Below are 13,878 nucleotides of genomic sequence, written 5' to 3'. Positions count from 1 at the left end.
TGGAACTATACTGCCTGGGTTTGAACTTGTCAGTTCCTATTAACTGTGTGACTATAGGCAAGTTTCTCAACTTCTCTGACCCTCAGATTCCTCATCAGTAAAATGACGATGGATAATAATAACACCAACAATATAGAGCATTTGTGGAGATTAAATGAGTTAATATGTGTAATGTAGTAGAACTCTGCCAGGCACTAACTAAGCACTCCATCAGGACTAGCCTGATACTCTAGGATGTGAGTGTCATAAGGGTAGGAACTTGGGCTCCACTGTGTCCGTATCTGCAGTCCTGGGACAGTGCCCAGCACAAAGTAAGTGCTCAATAAATATTTGCTAAATGAATAAACCAGAACATTCAACTGTAAAAATAGGTTACAAAATCATTTTCCTTCATCATTTTTCATTTGTTCACTTAATATTTATTAAACACCTATTGTGTACATTTCCCCAATACATTTCTGTTAATGAAATCCATACAAACAAGGAAAGAAAGTAATGGGAATATGGACTCTACCAACACCAGGTAATATGACTAATTATAAATTCTGCCAGCATCTATTAATTCTGTAAGAAAACTTGGTGTTTAAGCAATTTCTTATGGCTCCAAGTTGTAGACCTAATTAACTCAAATTTTTAAAAAATGTATTGAAGTTTTTCATTCCCAGTAACTACAACCTAAATGCATTTCCCCTCTATTCGTCCTTGAAGTACAATTGAAATAGTTAATTCTATCTTTCATAAGATTTTCCCCCAGTTTTGGTGAGAAATAATTGACGTACATCACTGTATAAACTTAAGGTATACAGCAGGATGGTTTGATTTACATATATTCTGAAATGATTACAATAGATTCAGTTAACATCTATCTTCTCATATACATAAAATAAAAAGAAAAGAAAGAAGGAAAGAAAAAAGGAAAAAATTTTCTCTTTGTGATGAGAATTAGGATTTACTCCCTTAATAACATTCCTATATATCATACAGCAGTGTTAGCCATAGTCATCATGTTGTATTGGATATATCACATCCTTAGTACTTATTTATCTTATAACCGGAAGTTTGTACCTTTTGACCACTTCCTTCCTCCAATTTTTCCTCCCCCAATTCTTTACCTCTGGTAACCACAAGTCTGACTCTTTTTCTATAAGTTTGGTTTTTATTTTGTTTTGCTTTGCTTTGTTTTCTTTTTAGATTCCACATATAATTGAGATAATACAGTATTTGGCTTTCTCTGTCTGACATATTTAGCATAACTCCTTCAAGGTCCATCCAAGTTGATGAGAATGTTAGGATTTCCTCATTTTTTATGGCTAAGTAATATTCCATTGTATATATATATATCATAATTTTTCATACATTCATCTGTTGTTGGGCACTGAGGTTGTTTTCATATCTTGGCTATTGTAACTAATGCTGCTATGAACACAAGGTTGCAAATATCTTTTTGAGTTAATGTTTTTGTTTCCTTTGGACATATTCCTAGAAATGAAATTGCTGGATCATATGATAGCTTTGTTTTTAATTTTTCGAAGAACCTCCATACTCTTTTTCCTAGTGGCTGCATTAATTTACATTCCCACCAACAGTTCACAAGGGTTCCCTTTTCTCCACATCCTTGTCAGCATTTGTTATCTCTTGTCTTTTTGATAATGGCCATTCTAACAGGTATAAGGTAATCTCTTATTGTGGTTTTAATTCGCATTTTCCCAATGACTAGTGATGTTGAGCATCTTTTCATGTACCTATTATATATCTTATTTGAAGAAACGTCTATTCATGTCCTTTGTCCATTTTTAAATTTGGTTATTTGTCTTTTTGCTGTTGAAACATATCACAAGATTTTTTAGATATAGAAAATCTGGTTGGTGCACCATGATTTACTTCACTATTTGGTATTTCTTCATCCATATGTAAATAAGTAAAAATTGTTATAGTATTTGCTGCTCATGTACAGTTGGCTTACAGAATGCACACCAGTCAGAAAGCCCTTAATCCTATATACCAAGTTAATTTAAATATGTATTTTTAACTATATACAGTTTGAGCCACAGAAAAAACTTAGAATACGTCTCTCCAAACTGACAATGTCTTCTAAACATCAAAAATGTGTGGAGGAAACTTGCATAAGCCTCTTAGATAGCCTCATCCACCAAAGGCCAGACAGCAGAAGCAAGAAGAGCTACAATCCCGCAGCCTGTGAAACAAAAACCACATTCACAGAAAGATAGACAAGATTAAAAGGCAGAGGGCTATGTACCAGATGAAGGAACAAGGTAAAACCACAGAAAAACAATTACATGAACTGGAGATAGGCAACCTTCCAGAAAAAGAATTCAGAATAATGATAGTGAAGATGATCAACGACCTTGGAAAAAGAATGGAGGCAAAGGTCAAGAGGATGAAAGAAATCTTTAACAAAGACCCAGAAGAATTAAAGAACAAACAAACAGAGATGAACAATACAATAACTGAAATGAAAACTACACTAGAAAGAATCAATAACAGAATAACTGAGGCAGAAAAACAGATAAGTGACCTGGAAGACAGAATGGAGGAATTCACCGCTGCAGAACAAAATAAAGAAAAAAGAATGGAAAGAAATGAAGACAGCCTAAGAGACCTCTGGGACAACATTAAACACAACAACATTCTCATTATAGGGGTCCCAGAAGGAGAAGAGAGAGAGAAAGGACCTGAGAAAATATGTGAAGACATTATAGTCAAAAACTTCCCTAACATAGGAAAGGAAATAGTCACCCAAGTCCAAGAAGCGCAGAGTCCCATACAGGACAAACACAAGGAGAAACACATCGAGACACATAGTAATCAAATTGGCAAAAATTAAAGACAAAGAAAAATTATTGAAAGCAGCAAGGGAAAAATAACAAATAACATACAAGGGAACTCCCATAAGGTTAACAGATGATTTCTCAGCAGAAACTCTACAAGCCAGAAGGGAGTTGCACGATATACTTAAAGTGATGAAAGGGAAGAACCTACAACCAAGATTACTCTACCCAGCAAGGATCTCATTCAGATTCAATGGAGAAACCAAAAGCTTTACAGACAAGCAAAAGCTAAGACAATTAAGCACCACGAAACCAGCTCCACACAAATGCTAAAGGAACTTCTCTAAGTGGGAAACACAAGAGAAGAAAAGGACCTACAAAAACAAACCCAAAACAATTAAGAAAATGGTCATAGGAACATACATATCAATAATTAGCTTAAACGTGAATGGATTAAATGCTCCAACCTAAAAACATAGGATAGCTGAATGGATACAAAAACAAGACCTATATATATGCTGTCTACAAGAGACACACTTCAGACCTAGGGACACATACAGACTGAAAGTGAGAGGATGGAAAAATATATTCCATGCAAATGGAAATCAAAAGAAAGCTGGAGTAGCAATACTCATATCAGATAAAATAGACTTTAAAATAAAGAATGTTTCAAGAGAAAAGGAAGGACAATACATAATGATCAGGGGATTAATCCAAGAAGAAGATATAGCAATTATAAATATATATGCACCCAACATAGGAGCACCTCAATACATAAGGCAACTGCTAACAGCTATAAAAGTGGAAGTCGACAGTAACACAATAATAGTGGGGGACGTTAACACCTCACTTACACCAATGGACAGATCATCCAAACAGAAAATTAATAAGGAAACAGAAGCTTTAAATGACACAATAGACTAGACAGATTTAATGGATATTTAGAGGACATTCCATCCCGAAACAGAAGATTACACTTTCTTCTCAAGTGCACATGGAACATTCTCCAGGATAGATCACATCTTGGGTCACAAATCAAACCTCAGTAAATTTAAGAAAATTGAAATCATATCAAGCATCTTTTCTGACCACAATGCTATGAGATTAGAAATCAATTACAGGGAAAAAAACATAAAAAACACAACCATGTGGAGGCTAAACAATACGTTACTAAATAACCAGGAGATCACCAAAGAAATCAAAGAGGAAATCAAAAAATACCTGGAGAGAAATGACAATGAAAACACGACGATCCAAAACCTATGGGATACAGCAAAAGCAGTTTTAAGAGGAAAGTTTATAGTTATACAAGCCTACCTCAAGAAGCAAGAAAAATCTCAAATAAACAATCTATCCTTACACCTAAAGGAACTGGAGAAAGAAGAACAAACAAAACCCAAAGTCAGCAGAAGGAAAAAAATCATAAAGATCAGAGCAGAAATAAATGAAATAGAAACAAAGAAAACAATAGCAAAGATCAGTAAAAGTAAACGCTGGTTCTTTGGCAAGATAAACAAAATTGATCAACCATTAGCCAGACTCATCAAGAAAAAGAGGGAGAAGACTCAAATCAATAAAATTAGAAATGAAAAAGGGGAAGTTACAACAGACACGGCAGAAATACAAAGCATTCTAAGATATTACTACAAGCACCTGTATGCCAATAAAATGGACAACCTGGAAGAAATGGACAAATTCTTAGAAAGGCATAACTTCCAAAGACTGAACCAGGAAGAAATAGATAATATGAATAGACCAATCACAAGCAATGAAATTGAAACTGATTTAAAATCTTCCAACAAACAAAAGTCCAGGACCAGATGGCTTCACAGATGAATTCTATCAAACATTTAAGAAGAGCTACCACCCATCCTTCTCAAACTCTTCCAAAAAACTGCAGAGGAAGGAACACTTCCAAACTCATTCTATGAGGTCACCATCACCCTGATACCAAAACCAGACAAGGATGTCACAAAGAAAGAAAATTACAGACCAATATCACTGATGAATACAGATACAAAAATCCTCAACAAAATACTAGCAAACAGAATCCAACAACACATTAAAAGGATCATACACCATGCCAAGTGGGATTTTTCCCAGAGATGCACGGATTCTTCAATATATACAAATCAATCACTGTGATACACTATATTTAAAAATTGAAGAATAAAAACCATATGATCGGGCTTCCCTGGTGGCGCAGTGGTTGGGAGTCCGCCTGCTGATGCAGGGGACGTGGGTTTGTGCCCCAGTCCGGGAGGATCCCACATGCCGCAGAGCAACTGGGCCCGTGAGCCATGGCCGCTGAGCCTGCGTGTCCGGAGCCTGTGATCCGCAATGGGAGAGGCCACAACAGTGAGAGGCCCGCATAACGCAAAAAAAAAAAAAAAAAAAAAAAAAATGATCATCTCAATAGATGCAGAAAAAGCTTTTGACAAAATTCAACACCCATTTATGATAAAAACTCTCCAGAAAGTGGGCATAGAGGGAACTTACCTCAACATAATAAAGGCAATATATGACAAACCCACAGCAAACATCATTCTCAATGGTGAAAAACTGAAAGTATTTCCTCTAAGATCAGGACAAGACAAGGATGTCCACTCTTGTCACTATTATTCAGCATGGTTTTGGAAGTCCTAGCCACAGCAATCAGAGAAGAAAAAGAAACAAAACAAATACAAATTGGAAAAGAAGAAGTAAAACTGTCACTGTTTGCAGATGACATGATACTATACATAGAGAAGCCTACAGATGCCACCAGAAAACTACTAGAGCTAATCAATGAATTTGGTAAACTTGCAGGATACAAAATTAATGCACAGAAATCTCTTGCATTCCTATACACTAATGAAGAAAAATCTGAAAGAGAAATTAAGGAAACACATGTACCACTGCAACCAAAAGAATATAATACCTAGGAATAAACCTACCTAGGGAGACAAAAGACCTGTATGCAGAAACCTATAAGACACTGGTGAAAGAAATTAAAGCTGATACCAACAGATGGAGAGATATACCATGTTCTTGGATAGGAAGAATCAATATTGTGAAAATGACTATACTTCCCAAAGCAATCTACAGATTCAATGCAATCCCTATCAAATTACCAATGGCATTTTTTATGGAACTAGGACAAAAAATCTTAAAATTTGTATGGAGACACAAAACACCCCAAATAACCAAAGCATTCTTGAGGGAAAAAAACGGAGCTGGAGGAATCAGACTCCCTAACTTCAGACTATACTATAAAGCTACAGTAATCAAGACAATATGATACTGGCACAAAAACAGAAACATAGATCAATGGAACAAGATAGGAAGCCCAGAGATAAACCCATACTCCTATGGTCAACTAATCTATGACAAAGGAGGCAAGGATATACAATGGAGAAAAGAGAGTCTCTTCAATAAGTGGTGCTGGTAAAAGTGGACAGCTACATGTAAAAGAATGAAATTAGAACACTCCCTAACACCATACACAAAAATAAACTCAAAATGGATTAGAGACTTAAATATAACACCGGACACTATAAAACTCTTAGAGGAAAACATAGGAAGAACACTCTTTGACATAAATCACAGCAAGATCTTTTTTGATCCGCCTCCTAGAGTAATGGAAATAAAAACAAAAATAAACAAATGGGACCTAACGAAACTTCAAAGCTTTTGCACGACAAAGGAAACCATAAACAAGACCAAAAGACAACCCTCAGAATGGGAGAAAATATTTGCAAATGAAGCAACGGACAAAGGATTAATCTCCAAAATTTACAAGCAGCTCATGCAGCTCAATATTAAGAAACAAACAACCCAATCAAGAAATGGGCAGAAGACCTAAACAGACATTTCTCCAAAGAAGACATACAGATGGCCAAGAAGTACATGAAAAGCTGCTCACCATCACTAATTATTAGAGAAATGCAAATCAAAACCACAATGAGGTATTACCTCATACCATTTAGAATGGGCATCATCAGAAAATCTACAAATAATAAATGCTGGAGAGGCTGTGGAGAAAAGGGAACCCTCTTGCACTGTTGGTGGGAATGTAAATTGATACAGCCACTATGGAGAATAGTATGGAGGTTCCTGAAAAAACTAAAAATAGAATTACTATATGATCCAACAATCCCACTACTGGGCATATACCCAGAGAAAAACATATTTAACAGGACACATACATCCCAATGTTCATTGCAGCACTGTTTGCAATAGCCAGGTCATGGAAGCAACCTAAATACCCAATGACAGATGAATGGATAAAGGTGTGAAACATATATACAATGGAATATTACTCAGCCATAAAAAGGAACTAAATTGGGTCATTTGTTGAGACATGGATGGATCTAGAGACTGTCATACGGAGTGAAGTAAGCCAGAAAGAGAAAAACAAATATTGTATATTAACGCATATATGTGGAACCTAGAAAAATAGTACAGATGAACTGGTTTGCAGAGCAGAAATTGAAACACAGATGTAGAGAACAAACGTATGGACACCAAGTGGGGAAAGTGGCGGGGGGATGGGGTGGTGGTGGGATGAATTGGGAGATTGGGATTGACATGTATACACTGATGTGTATAAAATTGATGACTAATAAGAACCTTCTGTATTAAAAAAAAAAGTGTGAATAATTTGTTATATTTTACTCACTCATTATAGAAAATATTCCTTGAGCACTCACAATGAACCAGGCCCTGTTACATATAGGGAATAAAAGACGATCTAGCTCATATTATAGACAGCGTTTTATATTTGTATTCCAAATTTTATTATTTTAGCTTCTAAGATTATACAATTTGATTTACCTTCATTGTCCTAAGAACAGTAAAATAAAACCTTATCTGAAAACTTCAGTTTATCGGCTGGTTGGGCCGTCAGGGCCGTGAAGGTAGGACTGCCAGTCCCAGGCGGCGAGTTCCCTGTCTCCAGCTGTCCCCAGTCAGAGCATGGCCCCCTGAGCTAGGACCCCCGGCTGGCTTGCTTAGAGAAGACGCGGCTCCCCAGCACTTGAGCTGGGGCCTCCCTGCCCTCTCCCCCCTGTCCCTGCCCGCTCCCCCTCTGTCAGTGGAGAACCGCCGCGCTGAGCAGCTGGGAGAAGCAGGCCAGAGCCTTCTAGGGCCTCGGGCCCGGGCACCCGTGGAGGATGAGCTGGCTGTTTCCCTGACCAACAGCACATCCTCCCCTGTGGCGGGACCCCGCGGTAGTCTCCCCAGCCTCCAACAGCAGAAGTGGCACCTGATCGAGTCCCTCTGGGACGCACACCCCAGTGTAGCTGAAATACAGAAAGATGTGGAATACAGGTTGCCATTCACTGTAAACACCCTGACAATTAGTATTAATATATTGCTTCCTCCACAATTTCCTCAGGAAAAACCAGTGATCAGTGTTTATCCACCAATACGACATCACTTAGTGGATAAACAAGGAGTGTATGTTACCTCTTCATTAGGAAACAATTTTAACAATGCGCTCAGACCTTGGGAAAATTATTCAGAGTCTATTGGATGAGTTTTGGAAGAATCCTCCAATTTCAGTTCCTGCTTCAACAGCATTCCCATACCTGCACAGTAATCCAGGTGGGATTCCTCCTTATGCTTCTCAGGGTTTTCCATTTCTTCCTCCATATTCCCCACAAGAAGCTACCAGGACCGTCAGTTCTTTATCTGTTGCTGACACTGTTTCCTCTTCAACGACAAGCTATACAACAGCCAAACCCGCTCTGCTGCTCCTTCATTTGGTGTCCTTTCAAATCTGCCATTGCCGATTCCCACAACAGACAATTCAGCACCGATAAGCCAAAATGCCTTTGGTTACAAGATGCCTGATATCCCTGATGCATTTCCAGAACTCTCAGAACTAAGTGTATCACAACTTACAGATATGAATGAACAAGAGGAGGTATTATTAAAACAGTTTCTGACTTTGCCTCAACTAAAACAAATTATTACTGACAAGGATGACTTAGTAAAAAGTACTGAGGAACTAGCAAGAAAAAATCTCCTTTTGGAGCCCAGCTTGCAAGCCAAAAGGCAAACTGTTTTAGATGAGTATGAATTACTTACACAAAAGAAATCAACTTTTGAAAAGAAGATGCAAAGGCAACACGAACTTAGCAAGAGCTGTAGTGAGAGTGCCCAATAGGCAAAATTGAAAGTAGCTGCACATGAAGGTGAGGAGGAATCTGATAATACTGCAGAAGATTTCTTGGAGGGAAAAACTGATATAGATGATTTTCTCAGTAGCTTCATGGAAAAGAAAACAATTTGCCACTGTAGAAGAGCCAAGGGAGAGAAACTTCAACAAGTGATAGCAATGCACAGCCAATTTCGTGCTCCACTGTAGATTTTCCTGAAAACATGAACTGCCAAGAGAGGAATGGGACACAAAACTAAGCACATTTATGTTTACGATTTGAAAATTGGCATTTCATCACAGCGGCTGAATTCATAGATAAACTATATAGATTGTATACAGAACTGAGACTAATTTTGTACAGATTAGAATGATTGCTATGATCTTTGCTTTGAGAAATTTTCCTGCACTATTTGCACTAAAAATGTTTATTTATTGTTGATAAATCCTATCATATTTAAGTTCCACTGCTGTTCATCTCTTACTATTGATTAAATACCTATGCATGTAATTTTAGCTGGTTTCAATATTTTATAAAATTACTTCATTTAAATTTGTAATTTTAATTTGAAATTGCCTCATTGCTTTATCAAGAATGGTTTATATTTTTTCCTCTCAACGTTTTTTGAAAAATTACCATTTCAACTGTAGAAAAACTCTTATTCTTCCTGTTTCTTTCTGGATGATAAAACTTTCAAAAATAATTTGTTTTTAAATATCCACAGTGTCAGGAAACAGCAAACCTGCCAATGTGCCATCTCAAGGAAGTAACTTTTAATACATACAATAAATCAAAAGAATAAACCAGCTGTTTTTACAAACAAAACAAAAAAACCAATTTATCCAACCATCTACAAATCGTTTCAAAGCATTTGAAATTATCACAAGCCAAAGGAAACTATTAGTTTCATTAACTCACAAGCCTGAATATCTGTGTCAAAATAGTCTTTTACAATAGAATTATTCTCTATTTTTATATTCATGGATTTGAGAGAAAAGAAAATATTGATTAACTTTAATAAATATACACTAACTGGAGGGCGCATGTGGGGCTTATAGCGTGAGGACCTATAGTCACATTGTTGACTGGCAGGGTAGTGAAGTAGGGCTGTGGTTCTTAGAAAATGTTTATGAGTTCTTTAGTAAATAAATAACCATTTGTCATTAACATATTCATCGGTACTATTCAAAAACTCTGTGGTTTTCCAAATGCTTTTGAAAATAGCTTATTGGATTAAAGGACTTCATTCAAATAAGCTGTTCATTTCCTTTGTTTATATGATTAATATTCATATCAAACACATTTTTCTTAATGCAAAGACATAAAAATTCTGACTACAGGTCAGAATTATCATCGATTACAATGAAATCTGTTAATGAGGTATTTGTTTTTGTGCAGAGTACTATTCAAACCATTAATGTATATCCCAAGTAGTTCATGGAGGCTTTTTTCTTATGCAATCAAGCATATTCATAGGGACAACATGCCGTTGTCTGTTAACCATGTCTCTTTATTAACTCATTGATTTATGAAGTGCAGTACATTGAAAAGGCTCTCTTAGGAATTATGGGAAATTACTAAGCTTCCTCTGCATAGTATTTCTCATTATACTCCAACAAGAGTTCACAGAGAACTCGATTATGTAAACTAAAGATTAACATTTGTGTCCAAGTGATGACAAAAAGCTTGGTAAATCCAGTCTGAATTTCAATTAATTCAGAGAAAAAGAAACTCATCCAATGTTTGATTGATCATGTAGACCAGAGGTTGGTAATCTTTTGGAGGTTCAAAGACTGCTTTGAGAATTTAGTGAAAGTTATGGATTCTCCCTCCCGAAAATCTGGACCAGGTGAAGAACTTATGGTGGAGAAGAAGAAACAGTTATTTTTCACTTATCAACCGGTGATATTGTATGTTATTAGACAGTCTCCTACTGCCAATGCCTTATCATTTTCTGAGCTCTAACGGTTTCTACCAGTATATTTATTAAACAAGTTCTACTGAACCACAAGTTCATAATTATAACTTGAAAATAAGTTCATGCCCCAGAGGTTTGCTTTACTCCTACTCTTACCTAAAAGCCTCCACAATTCAGCATAGAAAGTACAGAAAGGTAAGATTCCTAAGATATCTTACCACTGAGATAAGTATTGAGACCCTTTGGCCCTCTCGGGGTAGAGACTTCACATCTACGATTCTATCCCTGCCCTTTTAGAAGTCCACACTCTTCCACTGTCGTCAATTTCCCCCACTCTGCCCAATACATCCCTGAATCTGACCCAGCACACCACCCTACCTTCCCTTCCAAATGTTGCTCTTGAATTCTCTAAAATTCCTCATTGGTAAACGCTGTATCTTCAATGTCTTCGCTGAACATTCCCTTCTCTTTGCCTTAAATGAAACCAGGTTACCTCCTAATGGCATTGCTTTTTCTGTAATCTTCTCAAGTAGAGGTGATATTTTCCCCCTCTCACATTGCACATACAAAAGGGTTAGAAGGTAGATTATCCTCCATGCTTTCCATTGCAACATGAAATCATTTCCCCCTTCCTTCTGTGAATTTGAAGCTCATGCCAGCCCACTATACTAGCTGCTCTACCTCCCCAATGCTATCATATTCTTATCTCCTAGTTACCCCACTCCTTCTTTGACAGGATTAGATCCTAGATCCTAGACCAGAGTCTTCCTTATCACTCCGACTTCTGTCATCATTCTTAGTGATGATGACATCCATACAGATGACCCATCATACACCTCAGTGTCTCAATTTCTCAACCCACTCAATTCCAGAGACTTTTTCTTCCACAGCACCTCAGCCAGCCATTCCCATAATCTGTTTCAAACATCCCATTTCTAGCTCCCAGCTTCTATTTCTTTGAGCTCACTTATTCTATTAACAACCTCCTCCACTGCTACAATTTTCAATGACCCTTCTATCTATTGCTAACATACCCTTGTTCTGTCTTCAGCTATCTATTTTGGTAATCATCAAGACTATCACTCCCTTTATGCTTTCACCTTTGAGTGTACAATCCTAACAAAACCCTGGTTGAACCTGAATAGCCTCTTTTCCTGTATCTTGGTGATGCTAGAGCACCACTTAAATTCATGAATACATATCTCAAATGGGCATGCAACACATCCTGGAAAGTCTACAGTGTTTCCCTAGCAAGCTCACTTTCCCACTCTCTAAGACAATTATTTCATACCCCTTCCCTCTCAAAAAACCTCCTACACCCCCTTCCCTTTTCATTTTCAGTTGATGACCTTGACTCTTGACTTTTTGAGGAAACAGATATTATTAGATGGGAACACCCTCACATTCTCACCTCCATATGTGAAACCTACCTGTGTCAATACCTGTTTCTCCATCCTTCCTCCTGTTACCTCCTGTGGAAGCTGTGTCTCTCTGCCTTCAAAGACTCATCTTTCCTTTGGACTCCAGTTCCCGTCACATCACTCTTTCAAGTTAGACAGGCTGCCCTCTCACAGATCTCACAGACTGGTGAGGACAACTATAGGCTGGTGAATCCTAAATGCCAGAAGAAGCAATGCTCTGTCTAAACCACAATCCAAACCCTACTACCCTCCCCAAAGGATCTTGTCTGGCCCTAATTATGGAGCCACTCCAAGACACAATCCATGTGTATCAGCCATGTGGCAAATCTGGAACCCTTGCCATAATTACTTTGTTTTTCCCCATCCCTGGCTAGGTACCCATTCTGTATAGAAATGGACAAGGGAGCCCAGTGTCTCCTGTGACTTGGGGGCTAAGGCACCAATCTTTCCTCCTTGGAAGGCTACATAAATATTTTGACTAACCTTTACAATTTTTTATTCTCATTTTGTTGGGCGACGATCTGTCCATGTACTTTCTAAAGTCTTTCAATACTTGTTAGACTCAGGAACTTTAGAGTGAGCAAGGAGATTAGAGACTATTCAATTAATTCCCCTTTTAAAGCCTCAGCAAAGCAAAGTGACTTGGCTAAAGTCACACTTTTGATACTAGTGAACACAGTATTAGAATCATGTTCTTTAAGACAGAAGTTATTTCTACCGTGCTACTTGTGATTGTGAGCTCCTTGGAGTAATAATACCCTAGAAGTATTATTATGTAAGCATCTGACCAAAAGAATATGAAACAGATTTATGGATTCACGTAGTGGATTCCATACGGATACCCAAAAGAGATCCATAATTACAGACTGGAAACCACTCACCCGTGTGTAAAATTAACAATATTCCAGGAGTGGACCGGCTCATTAACTACATTGTATATTACTTCTCCTGAACAGTAAGCTCTTTCATGGCCTTATTGTGAAAGGAAACCCAATTCTAAAGAACTCTGGCCTTAGAAGCTGCCTCCATTAGACAGCTGACATATCTGGAGATAGTTACCTTCGGTCTCCTTTTTGTTTTTATGAAAACCCAGGAAAAAAAAAAAAAACCCAGGGAATTGTAAAACAATTAATCTTATTTTATAATTCATCATCAGCGACCAATTCAACAACCACATACTGAGTACCTGCTACTGTCAGAAAATGTGCCAGACACTGGGTTTACAGAGACAGCTGTGATGTAGCTCCAGCTCCTGGGAACCCATGATTCTGCACAGAGGCCCTCATAAAACATTGGTGTAGTGCAGCCACCCAAGAGGGCTAGCACAAGTGATTTGCTATTAATAACAAAGTACTGAAGTTGGTGAAATATTTACTTTAAAAGATTAGAATGGATTTGGTTATCCTTATAATAACTTTGTACTCATTTACTGGCATCATGGTACACATTCTTGAGTAGGAATAGAAGGGATAGAGTTACGATTCATCTGGATAAATCCATGGAGGTGTGCCAGCAAATGAAAATCACTATCATGTGTTAAAGTAGAAAAAATTGTTGACAAGCTCTAGCCTAGATCTAGTGGGAGAGGGAAACAGGCAGACAGACAA

At 37.5% G+C, this 13,878-nt stretch overlaps 1 pseudogene across 1 annotated transcript; it reads left to right on the top strand.

Moving 5' to 3' along the window:
- The first annotated feature begins 7,942 nt into the window (after nucleotides 1-7,942).
- Nucleotides 7,943-9,141, top strand: LOC309965988 (vacuolar protein sorting-associated protein 37A-like; annotated as a pseudogene). Its single transcript has one exon. The product of its transcript is annotated as a vacuolar protein sorting-associated protein 37A-like (transcript).
- Nucleotides 9,142-13,878: the final 4,737 nt, after the last annotated feature.

This window comes from Leucopleurus acutus, assembly GCF_964270905.1.
Source record: "Leucopleurus acutus genome assembly, chromosome: 9".
In the NCBI taxonomy this organism is placed as follows: Eukaryota; Metazoa; Chordata; class Mammalia; order Artiodactyla; family Delphinidae; genus Leucopleurus; species Leucopleurus acutus.
Note: the sequence above shows the minus strand (reverse complement) of the source record. Positions and strands in the feature narration are given on the sequence as shown.